General features: G+C 57.3%; 1 long non-coding RNA gene across 2 annotated transcripts in view; it reads left to right on the forward strand.

The window, feature by feature from the left end:
- The window catches only part of LOC123355469, a 62,276-nt gene that overhangs the window by 36,362 nt on the left and 5,664 nt on the right, over positions 1 to 20,250 (forward strand). The window contains exons 1-2 of one of the 2 annotated variants that reach the window (XR_006575109.1): positions 5,355 to 6,850; positions 18,940 to 19,141. This is a non-coding gene — a long non-coding RNA (uncharacterized LOC123355469). Of the gene's footprint in view, positions 1 to 5,354; positions 6,851 to 18,939; positions 19,142 to 20,250 lie in introns of those variants that run through there. The other variant, XR_006575108.1, reaches the window with a different exon arrangement.

The following is a 20,250-nucleotide window of genomic DNA, read 5'->3' on the forward strand; positions in this document are numbered from 1 at the left end:
CACAGTCAGCGAGACAGCGATCGATCACCGGGAGAGGCCAGGCGGCAGGAGCCAGAGCAGGGTCTGGGCCAGTCCTGCTCCTCCCGAATGGTGCGGAGCCAAGGTTGCGTTGGATGGAGGAGAAGCACTAACCAAAGCCAAGAGCAGCGCGGCAGGTTCCCCAGCCACTGCTCTGCAGCACGTCTGCACACCCAGGCCCTCCCCGGGTCCCCCTCCGTCCCGACCCACAGCCCCCCCGGGCCCTCCCCGGCTCCCCCTCTGTCCCCCTCCCCGGCTTCCACTCCGTCCTGACCCACAGCCCCCCTGGGCCCTCGCCGGCTCCCCCTCCATCCCGACCCACAGCCCCACCGGGCCCTCGCCGGCTCCCCCTCCGTCCTGACCCACAGCCCCCCCGGGCCCTCCCCGGCTCCCCCTCCGTCCCGACCCACAGCCCCCGCCGGGCCCTCCCCGGCTCCCCCTCCGTCCCGACCCACAGCCCCACCGGGCCCTCGCCGGCTCCCCCTCCATCCCGACCCACAGCCCCACCGGGCCCTCGCCGGCTCCCCCTCCGTCCTGACCCACAGCCCCCCCGGGCCCTCCCCGGCTCCCCCTCTGTCCCCCTCCCCGGCTCCCCCTCCGTCCTGACCCACAGCCCCCCTGGGCCCTCCCCGGCTCCCCCTCCGTCCTGACCCACAGCCCCCCCGGGCCCTCCCCGGCTCCCCCTCCGTCCCGACCCACAGCCCCCCTGGGCCCTCCCCGGCTCCCCCTCCGTCCCGACCCACAGCCCCCGCCGGGCCCTCCCCGGCTCCCCCTCTGTCCCCCTCCCCGGCTCCCCCTCCGTCCCGACCCACAGCCCCCGCCGGGCCCTCCCCGGCTCCCCCTCTGTCCCCCTCCCCGGCTCCCCCTCCCGCCCGCCCCACAGCCCCCCTGGGCCCTCCCCGGCTCTCCCTCCGTCCCGACCCACAGCCCCCCTGGGCCCTCCCCGGCTCCCCCTCCTTCCCGACCCACAGCCCCCCTGGGCCCTCCCCGGCTCCCCCTCTGTCCCGACCCACAGCCCCCCTGGGCCCTCCCCGGCTCCCCCTCCGTCCCGACCCACAGCCCCCCCGGGCCCTCACTAGGGTTGCCAACTTTCTAATTCCAGAAAACCGAACCCCCTTGCCCCATCCACTTCCCTGCACCTTCTCTGAGGCCCTGCCCCCGCCCCGCCCCTTCCAAAAGCCCCACGCCCACTCACTCCATTCCCCCTCCCTCCGTCACTTGCTATCCCCCACCCTCGCTCATGTACTCATTTTCACTGCAAGGCCCAGACAGGCATATGTATTGTTTGGATAGATGTATTATGCTAAGATCAAGTGTTATTTGTTACAGGACGCTAGAGCTGGCAGCAAAGTAGTCAAAAAGGGTAATTAAAAAAAAGGAAATTTCACAAAGGTTTTTATGATTCTTTCCCTCCCCTCTTCCCATTTTTCATAACCATCTCCATGTTTTTTATTCACTAAAGTTATTGTAATTTTATGTGTGGAATTAGGACCTAGGATGACCAGACAGCAAGTGTGAAAAATCGGAACGGGGGTGGGGGGGTAATAGGTACCTATATAAGAAAAAGCCCCCAAAATCGGGACTGTCCCTGTAAAATGGGGACATCTGGTCACCCTATTAGGACCACACATTATCACAGCTGCAATGGGCCCATTAAAGGCCCACTCCTGAAGCCCCAAATACAAATTCATAGCGCACAACCACAGAAATGCACCTGTCCAGGTACCTATACAATTAAATCTGTAGAAACTGACTCCCACCCCTACATGCAGATACACACGTGTGTTAGCCAAAAGGGCTCGTTTTCCCCCCGGAGATTACCTAATTACACCAAGGAGGAACGGAGGATCAGAGAGACGAGTACCATTATCTTTATTGATCGGTCAGCTGAGCGGGTGCTCTCATCTCGGCTCGTGCCAAAGAGAGAGACACACCCCACAAGCCCGAACGGGCCTTTTTATAATCAGTAACAAACAACTTAGCCTACGTTTGTCTACGTCATTTGGTTGACCTGTAGAACCTGTACATGTATCTGTTAGGGGATAATTGGGTACGCAGGATACATATATCATTTTGTGGGGGCTACAAGAGACATACAGCTGTTGAGGATACATTTGTCATTCTGAAGGGGACACAAGGTACATCTGTTGACCCTTTGTACTAAATATCTTGAAGACATACATGGGAACACAGCTGCATAATCTTGGGGAGCCAACATATACTTGGGGAGCCAAACAAAACTGATAAGCGAAATAGCTGACTTAGGTAGATACACGGCCTTCAGTCTAATGAGTTCTGTAAGCTTTCCAACACAGTTTGGACAAGCATAACATAACTTTGGTTTACTCAGGCCTAATACGGAAAGGCTTCATTAGCACTATGATTTTCCAACACGTGTATTCATGTGCACATATCTAGCCTGCACTAACACACAGACTCCCACACTTTTTAATATTACAACTGTTTTGTGCCTAGAGACACCAACTAAGACCAGGGCTCCAGGGTGGTAGGTGCTGGACATACACATAAAAAGAGAGTCTGCAACAAAGAGTTTATAATGTAGCTAGACAAAGGTGGGGAGAAATGTCTGATCCATCAGCTCTTCTGCAATTACTAGTCAACAACATTCACCTTTTGAGAAATAATACATTTTATGTCAGCCATTTTTTTTGTGCGCAAGCCAGCAAAAGGAATAAAAGTCAGAGTTAGGCTGCAAATTTTATTCAGCCAGGTATACACATGTGGCAATACACGCACCTCCCTGCACAAAGACACACGGTCTCTTCCACACATACAGTGCATGCATGCACACAGAGACACTTTTTCATGCACTTTTCCAGGGGCTGCCTAAATCACCTAGCCAGGAAGGGAGGAGGGTGGGCTGGAGGGGAAAAGATGGGGGTGGAGGAGAGAGGATGGGGAGGGAAAGAGGCCAAGGACGAGAGCAGGGTGGGGTGAGAGGGGGCAGTGAAGGAGAGAGGTGGATGAGGATGCACAGGGTGTATAGGGACATAATGGGAGTGCAGCAGTGTATGGAGGTGAATGGGGTGCAGGGGTGAGGGACATGGGGTGGCGGCTCTGGGAGGTGGAGAGGATGGGTGGAGAGCGCTGTAAGGGGTACAGGGCTGGGATGGGTAGGTGTGGGGGGCAGGGTGGGATGGGATGGGGGAGGGATGCAGTGAGGGGGATGGGGGTGCAGCCCCATTCCCAGCACTCGGAGATAGGGATACACACACCTCCAACTCCTGGGTGCCAGTGGTGGGGCGACCGACCATGGTTCGCCGCAGAGCACGTGGCACAGCTCAAGCCAGCGGGAGAGGCCTGTGCCAGGCGACCCCTAACAGCCACCAGCTGAGCGCTCCAGTGGCGCTAGTTCCTCCCCTGCCCTGACCCAGCCAATGGGAGCTGTGCCTGAGGGTGGGGGCGGGGCAGCACCCCCCCTCCCCCGCCCAGCAGTCCCTTGGGCTAGTAGCATGCTGGCTGCTTCCCAACCCGGGAGCCGTGGTCCGTGGCACAGCAGCTAGCGGGGAGCCTGCCAGCCCCACTGCAGCACCATGCGACGGCCTGGTCAGCGGTGCTGACTGGAGCTGGCAGGATCCCTTTTGGACCGGGCGTTCCGTTCCAAAACCGGGCACCTGGTCACCCTGCCTGACGCCCAGACCCCTGGGCCCTCACCCAGGTCTGCCAGCGCCCTCGCTCCTGACCCAGAGCCCTGCCTACCCCTCCCCTTCAGCTCTGCCAGAGCCCAATACTCTGTCCTAGAGCCAAGTGCCCTGTAATCCAGACCCTCAGCCCTCCATGGGCCCCCCACAGCTGTGCCAGTGCCCCTCAGTCCTGACCCACAGCTCCCCAGACCCTCATCAGCTCCCCCTCCATCCTGACCCACAGCTCTCCCGGCGCCCCTTTGCCCACAGATCTGCCAGAGCCCTTCAACCCTGCCCCACAACACCCCGGGAATTCCAGCTCTGAGCCCCCACTCCAGCTCTGCCAATACATCTCAATCCCGACCTGCAGCCTTCCTGCTATTCCAGTCCTGGGCTCCCCACACACAGCTCTGACCATGCCCCTCAATCCTGACCCACACCTCGCCCTCCCCTCGCTATTCCAGTGCTGAGTTTAATATGAGTACCTCTGTCTGTCCTACAAGTTGTAAGGTGGTTTTGCAATGGAGACAAATTCCCATCAGGGAATACATATTATCTATTAGTCTTTAAGGTGCCTCCGGACTCCTCGTTGTTTTTGTGGATACAGACTAACATGGCTACCCTCTGATACTTGACATCAGGGACTAGAAGAAGCTTGCTGGATCCTTTCCCACTGTGGGTTAGCCAGCACACCAAATCCAGATCTGGGGTGAGGTAGGGCTGGTGGTAGATGGTGTCTGGTGACCCGGTCTATGCCAAGGAGGGGGTTGGGTTTGTAAACCAACCAGAAGTATGTTTCAGCCAGGGGATGGGTAGGAGTGTTTGGGTTTAACACTGTCTTGGGGGTCAGACGAAAAAACAAAAGGGGTGGTACTCTCTCAAGCTCCACCCAAATCCAGGCTCTGCCAACATCCTTGAGCTCTGCCAACTTGTCACTCCAAAATGGGATGCCACTCAGTAGATTGTGTGGATTACCGTAATGTTAGGTTCACCTCTCCCCTCCCTGGTATGCTTTAATCAGCAGTGAAACATTTACATTTACATAATTAGGCTTCACAGTCACTGCCCCATTGAGATGAATGGGGGAAGTTCACACTTTCGGTGGAGCTATTGGTTCAGGCTGTCTGCAAACTCAAGCAAGCGCCACTGAATTGCATTATGCCAAGTTCCAATTCTGCAGAATTTCTGTGCAACTGGAAGCAAACAGAGACTTAATATTTTTAATGAAGGTTTAAACTGCAGCGCACAAGCTGTCTGCTCCCAGAGGAAAGCACTGGCTCACTGAGACACTGCAAACCAGCCCGGTCCAACCCTGGCCTGCCCCAGCCAGCCAACATGTATCACAACAAGCACGGTGAAAGCCAGCTTTGAACCTTCTATTGACAGGTTCTCAAACACTCCTCCCTTTAACAGGGAACTGGGCCTTTCCTAGCTCTGGCTGTGCACCAGCAGGTGGGGCCGGATTACGGAATGAGAGGCAGCCTGAAAGGCTTCCCTGGGCACAGAGCAGCCTCCAGGCAACTGAGCCAGCCCAAGAAAGGCCGAGGAAGCTAGAGCGTGCACCCATGTGTGCATAATACACTGGATTAGCCGTCCATTGCTTTAACCACTCAACCACCTTGCCACACAAAAGGGGCCATTTGGCTACTAAGCAGGGGACTCTGCATTGCCGTGCAGCGGGGAGGGAGAGGCACATCTGTGTGCAAAGCCAAGTGTGTGAGGACCAGATTTGGCGCTAGCAGCCACCAGGCCCTGCTCCTGAACGGTTGCTATGGAAACACACTGGGGGTTGCCTAGGGCCCCAAGGTCTGTGCTGCACTCTCCATTGTGCTGTCACACCAGGAGGTTTGAGCATCACGGAGATTGGACCTGGCTGGGCGACTCCTAGGACAGGATTATACAGGCCAGAGGCACATGAGGAGCCTCTTTCCTGGGCTGGCATTTGTTGATTGTGGCTGGATTTATTGTCTAGGCCATAAAACAGATACTTCCCCAAGGCCGTGTAGTGGTTTAGTGCAAGGTAAAACCTAAGGCTTTGTCTACACTGGCACTTTCGTCACTAACGCTTTTGTTGCTCAGGGATGTGAAAAAACACCCCCCTGAACAACATAAGTTTTAGCAATGAAAAGCGCAGTGTGGACAGCGCTTCGTCAGCAGGAGCCTTTGGAAGTGGTTTAATTTTGCCACCGGGAGAGAGCGGCCACCTTACAACGGCACAGCTGCAGTGGCACAGCGACGCTGCTGTAAGGTGCGCCGTGAAGACATGGCCTAAGGAACTTAAACGGCCACTGTGGAGCAAAGCCGGTGACCAGAGCAATTAACTAGCTGCTAGTGTAAGGGAGCTGGCACCTGGCAGGCAAGCACCAGTGTGAACAGCTGGGCACACACATGCACTTAGATGCACATCAGCGCACCTCCACACACTCACACACATGCACTATGGACACACGTGTACCGCACATACATTCACACACACATATGTAAGCAATATGCCCCATGGCACACATACACTGTGCCCTCTCCAGTTTGACTGTGTGCACTGGCACAGTTCTGCTTTCATAGAATCATGGGGCCAGGAGGGACCACAAGGGTCATGTAGTCTAACCACCGACAGTTTTAGCTTATCCCAGGCTCCTGGATCTATTCCTGTCCGCATTGGGGTGAGTCACTGAGGACCTGATCCTGTGCTCCTTGCACACACAAGAGTCCCACTGAGGGGCCTTTGCCTTGCCGTGCCTCAGTTTCCCCATCAACAAAGGGCGCACTGACACCATCTGGAAAGCAGAAAGACATTCAGATCCATGTGTGGCACATCTGCTTTCCGCCCTGCTAGAGGCTGCTTGTCAGACAACTTCTTGGTGGGGGGTGGCTGGATACTGCACCTGCTGAAAGGCCAAGGCAGAGTGGTTTTAGTTCCTCCAAAGAAGGTGTGACACTGACACGTTGCTCCAGGCAGTGATTCAACCCCTGGGTTAATCATTGACTCCTCCCTTCTCTCTTCTCTCTCGCACGCCTGAGCTCACTTTTATTCCTGCCAGGACAGAACCTCTGCTCGCTTCCCACGGGTATACTTCTGTCTGACCAGACGGCAGATGCAGCATTCAAGGACTTCAGAACCTTTGATGTAATTGCTTAAAAAGTAACATCAAAGCACATGGGCAGCTCTGCCTGAAAGCAGGAACGTCTGGGTGAGTTGGTTATTTCCGTCTGCTCGGCCCAGGGCTGTGTTTTGGGAGCATTACGTTAGCACAGGGTAGGGAAGGGTGCCAGCTCTGTATTCAGTCACCTTGATAATGGGGACATGCTCCCTGCGCTTGTGCCTGGCCTAAATTTCTCTCTGCACCTCCCACCCTAACTCTAATCCCCCCAGACTGGCTGGATCTCATTGTTTCCAGCCCAAGTAGCAGTGACTGTTTGTTTTCTTGCTGTTTCTTAATTGCAGGGCGTCAGGCATGTGCCAGGCTGAATAGGCAGGGAGGGGCCTTTTGTTTGGATTCCTTCTGGTGCCAGCCGAGAGGCTCTGTATTTGATATCTTCACTCGGTGCTAACAAATTCTGGGAAATTTCGTTCCCCCCTGCCAGAATTCCCCCGAGAGGGAATACTTCCCCACTCCCTCTCCTAGAGCCTGGGGTGCTGAGCTCCGGGGGAGTTGAGAGGACTCAGCACCTCACAGGAATGGGCCCCAAAGTGATATGTGGCGTGGCTGCCGGATGTTAAACAGCTGCCATGTTCACCAGCCGGAAGAGCTGTAGGTAGTATGCCCTGTAGGGCTGCCGGGGGGGTCATTGTCCAGAGGCCACAGCAAAAGCCAAGCAACTGGGGTTAAACATTCTGTATCACATCAGTGGCACCTCCATCCATCCCAGTTCTCCTGCACCCCTGCCCAGACAGCTGGCTCTGTGTGGCTGAGACCCTATCTGGGAAGTGCCACCTGGCTCTTATATCTGCAAAGCAAGAAGAGGCGAGAGATTTCTCCTGGTAACCCTTGGCACCTCCCCCAGGCCGCTGGGTGTGCCTGGCATAAAGAGCAGGGAAAGTTACTGCCTGCTTCCAGGCACTGTCTGTCTTGCTATGTAACACCTCTGAGCAGAGAAGGGCTAGGACAAAAGGGTCTCATGGCAATAGCTTTAAAGGCCCCGCACTCACCAAGGAATAGCAGCAGGCAGTTCCTCCTCCTGCTCTCTCGTTTGTTTTGTGACTAGAAAATCGCCGCCCTCTTTGCCGTGTTTGATTATTTATGGATTCATTATATGATTGTTGGCATTAGCTGAGCAGCAGCAGCCCAGACCGGTAGCTCTTTGGCCAAGTAAAGTAAGTTTCTAGCCAAAATAGGCTAGTGATTAAACAAGGGACTGTGAGCCAGGACTCCTAGTTCTACCACTAGCTGCCTTTATACCCTTGGGCCAGTCAAATCCCCCTCTCTGGGTCTCATTCCCCTTCTTTTGGGGTTATTCACTTACCAGCCTCAAAGGGAGTCTCAAGGCTTAATCCACTGCTGTTTGCAAGTTACTTCGAGATCTCTGCAGCCAAGTATTGTTATTTAAATGGGATCACCGGTCACTGACCTTCTCTTTTCTCCTCTATGAGTAACTCTGGCTCAGCCAGCCGGGCTCCCTCCCTCCCTGGCAACCTGCTCTGTGTACACTGTTCAAAGTGACAGCAGTTCCCACTTTGCTTCTGATCTGATCGCAAGCGACTGTTTCCCCAGCCCAGGCTCCAGCAGCTGACGCAGAGGGATTTGCTGGGTAAGGGATGGAAAATCACCTTCAAATAATATTTGCTGAACTCTAAGTAGACAGGGAAGGAAAGGACTGGCTTGGGTCACCTCCGGCTGCATGATGCAGTTTCACTGCAAAACTGACCTCGCAAACCCTACAGGGTTCCCTCGGCCAAATTTAGAATCTGCCAACCAAAGAGGGCCAGATTTTGCTCCCATGTACACCCATTTAGATCAGGACTATCTGCACTAAAACAGTTAGCAACACTGCAGTAAAACTGGTGTGAGATCAGCAGTATTGCCAACCTCAAGAGATCAAAAATCAGGAGGCAGACCCCCCAAAATGATGAGATTGGCCCCAAAAAAATGAGGGCTTTTTTTTAATTTTTTTTTCCAGTCTGTCGTTTGACTTTATCAATCCTCTCTCTATCTCTGTGCCAATGTTCGGGAGAGACGTTCAGGTTGAAAGGGCAACCTTTAAAGCGCACAGAAATGCATGTCTCTCCCTGGCTGGTCTGGTGGAGACGCCACGGACCTTGTCTTCATCCCTGAGAGAGGGGAACTGCCAGCTATTCCTTCGCTTCTTGGCTTTTCCCTGGCCTGGGACATAATGACACCACTTCCCTGACTCCCCATTCCTCTGCTCTGGTCCCACAGCACCACTTCCTCAAGTCCCCTCCCTCACCTTCTTCTGCCCCAGGCCCGCTCTCTGCTCTGGGGCCACACGTGAAGGCCTGGTCCAGTGGCAGGTCCTAGGGGCTCTCACACAGAGCTCTGCCCAGCCCTGAAAAGCACAAGATCAGAGGAGATCACGACAGCTCCTCCTGCAGGCATCAAAATCCTGTGACCCAAGATCAGCTCGAAGAGTTGGTGTGATGCTGGTACACTGCCTTCCCCCTGTCCCTTCCTCACCAGCACCCTAAGCTGGGGGAGCTGCCATCTGATCCCCACCCATCACTGTCATTTGCACCCCCTCAGCCTTCCCTGTCCCCGTATCCCACCACATCCTCAGCGTCCTGCTATACCCCCCACATCTCTCTGCCCCCTCTTGGCCTTCCCTCTGTCACCCCACAAACACCTGGCCTCACTGGCACAAGCTCCCACCCCCCTCAGCTTTCCCCCTGCCACCCCAGATCCCCCTGTACCCCCAACCTCTTGCCCCGCTCTTGACCTCTCCCAACCCCCAGAGCCTCCCCATGCCCCTCACACCCCATCTGCCTCCCTCCTGCTCCCATGCACCCCCTCATACCCCAAGCCTCTCCTTGTCCCCCCACATTCCCTAAGCCTCCCTCTTGTCCCCACCCCCTGCCCCCCACATCCCTCTGCACCCTCCAGCCTCCCCCCATCCCTCTGAACCCCCCTCAGGCTCCTCCTTGCCCCCCCATCTCTTGCACCCAGGGCCGGCGCTTCCATTAGGCGACCCTAGGCGGTCGCCTAGGGCGCCAGGATTCGGGGGGCGGCATTTTGTGCGCTCCCCATGGGGCGCACGGGAACTTCCGGTTCCGCTCCCGTCGCGCCGCCGAAGAAGGCCCTTCTGTCAACGTGTAGCTCAATGACTGCTGCTGTCACCTGCGGCATTTCAGCGGAGGGTTCTTCTTCAGCGGCGCGATGGGAGCGGAACTGGAAGCTCCCGCGCGCCCCATGGGGCGCGCACAAAATGCCGCCCCCTGAATTCTGCCTAGGGCACCAGAAACCCTGGCGCCGCTCCTGCTTGCACCCCTCTTGGCCTCTCCCCGGTCCCCTCCCCCTATTACCTGCATCCCCTAAATCTGCCTCTTAATACCCCTCACTTTCCCCATCCCCTTTTCACAGCGTCTCTCCTGCTCCCCACGGTCCCTGGATCCCACCAGCCCCTGACCCATTGAGTGGCAGCCATTTGATCTGTGGGCATGGTGTCAATCTCACTGAAACCAGCAGGAGGCAGCAGCCATCTTTGCTAAGGGCAGGCACACTTCCGATGGGGCTAGACTGTGGGGAAATGGTGGCCATCGTGCTGCTAATGGGAGATGGAGGCCATTTTGAATAAGGGAAGAATTATGAGTTGGGGCCTTTCATTATGTTTTCATGAGACAGGTTAACTCTCCCCGCTCCCAATCACTAGAGTCGTGATCAAAGTGCGGGAGTTGGCCATACTGGATCAGAATCTGGTCCCGGGGTTCCGGGACAGAACTTGGATCATGTGGGCCCGATTCTCCATTGCCCTGTGCCTGGCAGGGTGAAGCGTGTGAAATGCTGCCTCAGCGGAAGGGTGGCAGCCCTTTGTAATGGCAACAGGAGGTGCGGAGTGACAGAGGGTTGGGCCACTGAGCTCTGGCAGCGCCAGGCCTCAGCGTGACGTTTATTTTATTCCGTGCGTCCTAGAAGCAGAGCATGAAGGTCTCCCAAGCAAGGACTGTTAGTCTCCCTATAGTGCAGCCCAGCTGGGCGGTTGGAGGTCCATGCTATGTTGGTGTGATGCTGGTACACTGCCTGTACACTGTCGTTGTCTGTAATGTAATTTCCTTTGGAAAACAAGGGTGTAAATTAAAAGGGAAATCTGAGGCTGTGTCATCTCCCCAGTGATAAGGAAAAGGGAACAAAGGTTGCCAGCTGGCAGGGAGGCAGATGCAGCCTGCAGCCCCCTGCTGAAATATGGTCATGCTGGGACAGCAGCTGCTTATCTCTGCTGCATTTAAAGAGACAGCTACAAGAAAGAAAAAATAAAGCAAGCCGAGAGAGTGTGCTACCCAAGGGTGATGCTGCAGGGACGAGGGTCAGTAGGGAGTGACCAGGCTGTATGGAGGGGACTGTGTGCATGGGGACTGGCTTCCTGCCTTCGGAAGGGCAAGGGATGTGCCTGGGAAGACACGCTCAGGTTTTCAAGGTCGGAGTCTGGTGTTTGAAACGGCTGGGGCTTTTCATTGCCATTGTTTCTCTACAATAAAAGCAGGCGGTTTTGGCATCACCTGCTGTGGGCATGCAGAACCCATACCTTGCCCCCAGTAGCAGAGAAGATGTCTTGGGAAACAGAGATACATTTCACAAAGGGCCATAGTTTGAGCTAGCAAGTTACAGAGGCTGCATCAAAGCCGACTGCCACCCCCAAGTGGTTATGTTCATGACAGTAACAGCTAGAGGGCCCACTGCACTAGGTCTGTAATACACCTAGCGAGTGCCAATCCCTGCCCCACAGAGTTTACAGTCTAAATAGACAAGGCAGAATTATTATCCCCATAGGGAACTGAGGCCGAGATTAAGTGACTTGGCCAAGGTCACACAAGGGTGAGGAAGGAGTCAGTGGCAGCACCAGGACCTGAACTCAGCATTGCTGAGTCCCAGTTCAGCACCTTAACCACAGGATTGTCCCTGTCTGCACACTGAGTTACCTGACTCTGCCAGTACAGCTAGGAGTAATGGAGAAGAATGGCATCCAAGTGTCTCCTGGCTATTGTGTCTGTCTATGAGTGTCATGTGGTGCCAGTCTTCAGTTAGGATCAAGTCATTTTATACCAGAAACGGAGCAATAACCAGTCCTGAGCAGGTTCTATGTAGAGAAAAGGGCCCCTGCAGCAGGTCTTCAGGGCACTTCGGCGGCGGGTCCTGGAGCGGAAGCACCCGCCGCCGCCGAATTACCGCCAAAGCGGAGGCCCCCCGCCGCCGAAGACCCCAGGCCCCCTGAAACCTCTGGGCGGCCCTGGGGAAACTGAGAGGCTTACGTCCGCTTGTAAAGCAGAAGGTTTCGTTTCCCAAATGCTGTGGCCTGGGGAGTTTCTTCGGCCGTGTTGACTGTGTAAAGGCAGTTCTGGGAAGAGACCGAGGGTTTGTCTACACTCCAGGTGCTCCACTGAGGCTATTCCGCTGTGGTGTAGACACTTACTACAGAGAAGGGGTTTTCCCTGTCGCTGAAGTAAATCCACCCCCTCGAGAGGCAGTAGCCAGGTCCACAGAAGAATTCTTCTGCCAGCCCAACTGTGTCTCCACTTTGAGGAACCTGGACGGGATGGGGCTGTGCGCTGGGGCTCAGGGCTGGTCTACATTTTTCACAGCCCTGAGCAATGTACCTAGGTCGAGCAGGCCCAAGCCCCAGTGCACAGCCCCATCCCGACCAGGTCCAGGTGAGCGAGTCCATGGCTCTGCTGCTTCTCTGCTCCACTCCTCATCTGATGGCACAGTGACAGCAGGCTGGCAGGGTGCTTCGGGAGCACTGCGGGCAGCCTGTCTGGAGTGAGCGATGCGTCTGGGGGGGCCAGCCGGCCTGCCCTGCCCTGCCCAGACGTGGGTCCCCATTGTGCTGGGGGGCGCGCGTGCACACACACACACACACACACGCTCCTCTGCTGAACTAGCCTCAAAGTTAGATCATTTTTCCTAACCTCCAATCGAAATCTCCCTTGGTGCAAACCCAGCCGATTTCTTCTTGTCCTAGAAGAGTGGAAGGCACCCAGTGACAGACAGCAAACAGGCCATTGTCGGAGCTGCTCATTCACACACCCTGCCAGCATCCCCTCAGATAACAGCCTTGTCCCCTCCTATGCCCTGAGTCCAACTACCAATGCCCCTGGTCAGCCGCTGCTCATCCACTTCCTCGTCCCACCTCCCCAGGCCCCACAGTAGAGGAGTGAGCCTGGCTCTGGGCGGGGACAGTCGACTGATTCATTGCACAATTTCAGCTCAGCGTTAGCGGCACAAAGCTGCTGAGCGACCCAGCCAGCCAGTGGTCTGAGCCCAGGGCCCACGGACGGCCCTGCAGTCACAAAGCAGCAGGCAGCCCACTGCCTGTGTAGCAAAGCAGTGTGCCCAGGCCAGCGCTCACAAGGAACCCTACAATAACAGCAGGGGCTGCAGCACTTTCACTGCCCGTGGAAGTGTGGAACTAGGATCACCCTGACTACAAACCTTCCGCGTCGCTGGGCATCCCGGTGCCAGCAGCAGCTGGGGCAGCAGGGCTGGGGATGGGAAATTAACGAGTCTGCCACCTTTATCCATTTCACCATCTGTTCTGCTCTAAGAGGGCTCGTTTTCTTTCATGCTTCCGCTGGGTAATTACCAGCATGGCGCTGATGGTGCCCCTTATCCTAATGAAGTGAGCATCCTCTCCAGACAGTCTGCAAAGGAGCCCGTGGGGTCGGTTCCAGTTCCTTGCCCCCACGGGCTCATTGCATGGGCACTGGAGAAGGAGGCACCTTGGGGGCTGGATGTGGGGCCAGCAGGATATTGCATGAATCTTTGTTCCTGCACTCATGCATGCAGAGATGTCCCCGCACTCTTCAGGACAGAGCAGTTATCAGTTAATGTCACCGACGACCGGGATGGAGGGATGGAGTTGGCCATGTTCCCCTGGAGACACCTAGGTACCTTGAGGGAAATGCCACAAGAGCCTTGCAGAGACTGGGGAATTAAAGACAGTCCATTTATATTAGGCTGTTGTGCCGTGTCCCATAAGTTCTGCTGGGGCACGGGAAGTAGTGTTGCCAATTCACCTGATGCTATCACAAGTCTTATGATATCTGGTTTATTTCTTAAAGCCCCAGCTCCTGGAGTCATGTGATTATACAAGAAGCTCAACTTTTGTTTTTTAAAAAAGGAAGTTTCTAGCCCCCACGTTGGTGGAGAAAAGCTTGAAAACATGATGTGAGTGTGTCCTCAAAGCTCCAAAACCAGACAGCAAAGAAAAAGAACCCCACAATTACTTTGTAATCCAATCTCATGCTTGTGGGGCCTGGCGTATGATTTGGGAACTTGGGGGACTGATGGTACCAGGAAAGACACTTTCCAACAGTCTCTTGGATGCCCCAAACAAACCACCTCCTTGCAATGGTTTTTAAAGACAACGGAGAAGGAACAGTGAGCTGCACTGGCCCCTTCTCACTCAGCAGAGCTGCCCTCCGTGCGTGTCCAGAGGCAGCGCTTCAGGGACCCAAGTTGGTGTTCACAGCTTTCGTCCCCATGGATTGGGGCTGTGACTCGCCCGCTGGCAGCCGTGTTGTGTCCCAAGGTCCGGTAGCAGGACCCGAGGACGTGGGGAAGGTTCTGCAGTAGCACAGACAGCTGCACAGCTGCAAGCTGCTGGGAGTACGAAGCTGCCTGCACCCCATGGGTATGTACTTGGGCCAGCTAGTCCATGCCACTGCTGCTGTCGCTGGTCTGCTATTTTTAGCATGGCTGCTCACGCGCGTGTCTGCGTGAGCTGGGAGGCACATGCCTAGCTCGTAGTGTCGACCTAGCCTCAGAGAAACATTTGGCCCCATGTGAGTCTAGCGGTAGTTCTAAATATAGCACTTCATAGCACGGAGATGGAAAGTTTGAACATTGTTTGCCGTCAGCCTCATCCTCTGCCCTGTCGCAATCTCCCTGCTGCTACAGGGGCTGCTAAGAGGAGGGATTTGGAGGAAAGCAAAGGTGCTTGGCATGAGGTGGTTGCAGACTCCCCTCCATTGTCAGGGTCCGGCACCCAATACCCGATCAGAGCCAGCTTCCGAGCAGCAACCACACAAAGGGTCCAATGCTGTGAAACTGAGAGTGGGTTTGGCCCGTGTGGGCTGCTGCTATCCCGTACAGGCCTGGGGCTGTGTTATTTCCTACAGATGTACCTGGACAGGCAGGTGAGTGGATCTTGCCCTCAGACTCCGCTGCTGTAACACGGGGAGAGGAGCCCTGCCTCACCTTGTGGCGGTGCTGGGAGACTCTCATTCAGGAATGTTTACGTGGTGCTTTGAGACCTTCAGATGGGAGGTGCTGGAGGGGCCTGGATACCTTTCTTATGCACCACCAGCTCTGAATGGTCCAGGTCACATTGAGAAATCTCCCCCCACTCTCCCAAGTAGTCGTCTGTGCTCAAGAGCCTCTGACTTTACAATTTGGGGTCTGGGTGAAGGCTGGCTCCCTGCACTCTCTGGTAGCCACCAGGCGACATGGCCCTGCCTTGCTGTCCCGTCAGCATGCCCACTGGCTGGGTCATGACCTGCGTTCCAGGCGGGAGCCAGACAGCGGCATGGCCTGCAATCAGAACAGGAGAGGAAAGGCGCTTTGGTCTGGTTTCGGTTGTTGGGTACAGTGTGGTGGTGGCCGGTGATATACAGGAGGTACGGCTGGACGATCTGGTGCCCTTCGGGGATTAAACTGCGTGACTCTCTGGGTACATCTACACTGGGGATCGGCAACCTCTAGCACGTGGCTCGCCAGGGTAAGCACCCTGGTGGGCCAGGCCAGTTTGTTTATCTGCCGCGTCGGCAGGTTCGGCCGATCGCAGCTCCCACTGGCCACGGTTCGCTCACCCAGGCCAACGGGGGAGGCAGGAAGCCGCAGCCAGCACATCCCTTGCCCGCGCTGCTTCCCGCCGCCCCCATTGGCCTGGGACTGTGAACCGCAACCACTGGGAGCCGCGATTGGCCGTAAACAAACTGGTCCGGCCCGCCAGGTTGCTTCCCCTAGCGAGCCACGTGCCAGAGGTTGCCAACCCCTGATCGACACTGAGATTAGACACTCACGGCTGGCCCGGGCCAGCTGACTCCGGCCAAGGGGCTGGTTAATTGTGGGGTAGACGTGCTTGGGCTGGAGCCTTGGCTCTAGGACCCTGAGTGGGGAGGGCCCCAGCGCTCGGACTGCAGCCTGAGCCTGAAGACCTGTGAGCCTGAATCAGCCCGGGCCAGCCGCAGTGTAGACGTACCCTCAGGCGCCTGCCTGGAGAAAGGGGCGGGCAAGGCAAGAGCTGGCAGAGCAGTGCGTCGGGCTGGCTCTGATTAGCACTGTTACCATTACTGGTGCGGGGAGCCGGAATAACTCAGACCCGTCTCTCCTTTCCCTAGACACTGGGCCTACGACAGAAAGGCCTGTCCTGCTGCGCCGTATTGCTCGGGGCGCTTGCAGCTGGGCAGATTAATGCTGTCGTGCAGAAACGCCCATGGTGATATTTCCATCCCCGGCCGGGGGAGCAGCGGCCAGCGCCCGCTGCCCAGAAAGCACTCAGTGAATTAGCAGCCTCATGCTCTTTGACTGTCTCCCAGGCGCTGAAGGGGAAGTTTTGGCACATTAGAGTGACGGGCAATTGATCGAAAAGCTCTGCCTCCAGCGAGGCCGGGCGCGTCTGTCTGTCTGTCCCACCCACCCCCCGCACCCCTGCCTTCCTAGGGGTTCCAAAGCCGCTGCATTTATGCCCATGATTGCAATAGGAGCCGCACACTCGTATCTGCACCACCCTTCCTCCCGGGGCATTAGCCGTCGTTTTTTCTGTCCTTCCAGCTGCCTCGAGTTCTCCGTCTGTCCCATCCCTCGCTGGCCCTTGCTGTCACTCTCTGGTTCTCCCAGGGTTTTGAAGTTACTAGTTCAGTAAGGGCCTGATCCTGCAAAGGCCTGATCCTGTGGTTAGTGTCTCATGCGCTCAGCATATTGCAGGAATAGGGTCTAGATGCTGCCTGTGGACCCGCCCCCTGTTAGGTTAGCTGAGCTACTGCTGAGGCCATGGCGGGAGGCTGTGAAGGGAGGCAGTTAGCTGGTGGGTGGTGCAGCTCCCTGCGATTAGCTTTGTCTTGGGGAGTTTTGAGCCCCACGTTGTTATTTGCCTGGTGGGGTGTCGAGATGCCCCCGGTAGGGATCAGGGCCCGTTGTGCTAGACACCACACCCACATACGGAAACAACGCTCCTGGCCTCAACGCGCTCCCAGGAGGAGCCTCCCTCTGGATTTCATTTAACACCCAGGGTGCTGGGGCACTGTGAGTTCGGGGCTCGCTGGCCCAGCCTGTGCCCATGCATGAGGCTGTCGCGGTAAAACTGTGCCGTGATCAGTGTCTGGGTTGCTGCGGTTCTGAATGGATTTAGGGGATGGGGAACCAGGGGTGGTGCCAGACTCTTCCCGGCGGGGGGCTGAGGTGGGCTAGAGAGAAAATTGGGTGGGGGCTGCACTATACATCTTGTGGGCACATACAGGAGCACTGAGGCTCGCCTGCCCCCACAGGCAGGAGGGCTCTGACCCCTCACTGCCTCTTTGTGGGAAGGGCCCTGGAGCCACCTGGGCTCCGGCCTGCGGCTTGAGGTCACCCCCGCACCCCTCACATTGCCCGCCACCCCGCAGCCTAGCTCAGCTCAGTGCCTGGCGAGCCCACCGCTAGCAGCCCTCGGACAGCCAGACCCTTTGCAGGGTCCTCTGGGGCCTGCCTGCCTCGCTCACAGCAGCAGCACCCCCTGTGCTCCCAACTTGGCTGCGGGTCCCCGTCCCTGTGCCACCCCCACGGCGTGCAGTGCCCCACACCAGGCTGCACATTACAGCTCCACCGTGTGTCAGTCCCCTCCTCGCACGGTCTGGGACTCCTCCCGCACCTACAGTTCCTCTGTTCGGGGCTCTGTGCCCCTCATCCACGCCCCCTTCCTCTAGCCATGCTCCCCTCGGGGATCCCCCCTCCCCAATGCGTCCGCCCCCCCACTGAGATCCCTTCCCCATGCATGTTCCTCTTCCCTTGTTCTGTGACCCCCGCCCCAACCAAGCCCCACCTCCCCATCTGTGATCCTCCTCTCCCATGCATGCTCCCCCCCTCCCCATCAGTGAGTCCCCCTGCCCCATCTGTGATCCCCTTCCTTATGCACACTCCCCCCCCGCCATCTCGCTCCCTGCATGCTTCCTCCCTTGTTTGTTGTTATTCCCACCCCTTCCTGTGCTCGACCTGCCTCCCTTACTGATGTGCTGCTGCTGGCGGCAGCGCTGCCTTCAGAGCTGGGAACCGAGCCCGCAGCCGCCCATCTCCAGCCACCCGGCTCTGAAGGCAGCTCCACCGCCCGCAGCAGCACAGACGTGAGGGTGGTGATGCCGTACCAAGCCACCCTTAATAATGCCTAACGTTTGAACTGTGCGCTGGGAGGGGTGGCTGCAGGGTCCCCCCTCAGCACCGCCCCTGCGGGGAACAGAAATCAACCCACTGTGGCTAGCACCCAGTGCCCATTTGGGCAGAGCCCACTTCATGCTTGCCAAAGGGCTGGGCGGGGGGAGTAGAGTTTAAATTGCAGGGATCACTACTAGGCTCTTATATGGCATGTGAAGTGGGGTGCTTGGCATCCCGCACACCCCACTCAGGCCTGGCGTCTCCATCACCCTGCACCTTGTGTGTCATTTACACTGTGCAAAAACAGCACCGTTCCCAGCTGGCAGCCTTTTACACGCACTTTGCGCTGGCGTCGGTGACCACTCAAGGAGCAGAGCAACGAAGATGCAGCCCCTCTCCCCAGCAGGGGGCGATAGGAGGTCCACCTTGTCTGAACCCGTTCTGACTGCCAGTACTCGGCCCAAGCCAGCACCTGTCTCTCCCCGACACAGAGTGTTCGCAGCCTCCCGTGCCTCTCCCAGAGAGCCCTGCTCCTGAGTGGGAGAGGAGAGGGGCAGTGGGACAAGACAGAAAGGGATTCTCTGTTCGCTGCTAGGAAATAGTCTTCTCTCGCCCCCTGAATGTGGAGCGTGGTGGAGAGAGGCCAGGCTGCGGGAGCCGGGGGAGTTCATTGTGGAGGACATTGGGGCAGCTCTGTCTGGGAGCGGCCGCTGGGCTGCATGTGGGCATCCCCAGGACGGCTCTGAGGGGTTCGCTGTCTCTTTGCACAGGCCGTGCTGCGTCGCTCTGTGGGCAAAGGCCAGTCACGCTGGGACCGAGCCCCAGTCTGAGCCCCCGATTCTCTTGGTGAAATCGCTCCCCAGGCTGGAGGACGTCTGGAGGGGGAGACCCCACCCCAGGGAGCCTACCCCAGGCAAGTGGAGCCCCTGGGAACTCGGAGAGCCAGAGCCAGCCCCTTTTGGAAGGCTGCAGGTAAGGCTGCACCTCTGCTCCTGTTCCCTCTGGGCTTGGCTGAGTGTCACCCACTTACAATGTGCTAGGACAGAGCCAGGGCTGCTGGCGAGGGCAGGTCCCTGGAGACGGTCAGCCAGAGGCTGTGATTCCCCACAAGGGAAACCTGCAGGGTGCAGAACCAGAGGGGAGACGAAGCCTGTTCCCATTGCCCTTTTCAACAGCGCAGACAAGGTTGCTCTGCAGCTGACTGCGTGCACACATGGTGCCCAGGAGCCCTGGTAAACCCTGCCCCGGCCACTCCCCACCTGGCGGCCCTGCGTGCCCCACGAGAACCTTCAGCCCCACCAAACCCAAACAGCTAAGTCCCAGGCCAAGCTGGGCCGGCCCAGTTCCTTGTGGGCAGGAGGCCCCGTCAGAGAAACCAGCTCCCACGGGCACTCGCTGGGCCCCTTGTTGGGCAGCTGAGCAGAGAGGCCGCGGAGTGGCTGGGCCAAGGAGACTGAACTGCCCTCTTCCCCTACCAGGGTGAGACACTTGGGCAGGGCACATGGGGGAAGCTTGGACTGCTCCCTGCCCCCAGAGCACCCACACACCCCCCGAGTCCTAGGGCTGTCACCTCCGAGGCACAGAAAAAACAGCCGCTCTGTGGGTGGGGCCAGGCCCAGGAGGGAGGGGCCACATCCCAGGGGAGGCAGGTCCGGGACCCAGGGGAGCAGGGTTGGTCTGTGGGTGGGGCCAGGTCCCAGGTCTGGGGGGAACCATGGGGAGGGGCTACATGAGACTTGGGGGGATTTGGGGCAGGACTAGGGCTCGGGTTCCTGAACAGCTGATGGCTGCTGCAGGCAGCAGAGCAGGACCTGGGTGCCAGTGGGACGGCTGCAGCACACTCCCAGCCATGCCGTGCGTAGCAGGGCTGGCACGTGCTGAGAGCCATTGAACCAAACTGGAAACCCTGGAAACCACTTCAGGCCAGGGAGTGTGGCAGCACCTCCAGCACCCCTAGTTCCAGCACCTGTGGTCGTGTGTGGCCGGTAGCTAAGATCACCCAGCAAAAACACTGGCATGTTACTTTGTTGTGACGGGAAACGGGCAAATCACAAGAAAAACCAGCCGGGTGGCAGCCCTAC

The sequence above is a fragment of the Mauremys mutica genome, chromosome 23 (assembly GCF_020497125.1).
Source record: "Mauremys mutica isolate MM-2020 ecotype Southern chromosome 23, ASM2049712v1, whole genome shotgun sequence".
Classification (NCBI taxonomy): domain Eukaryota; kingdom Metazoa; phylum Chordata; order Testudines; family Geoemydidae; genus Mauremys; species Mauremys mutica.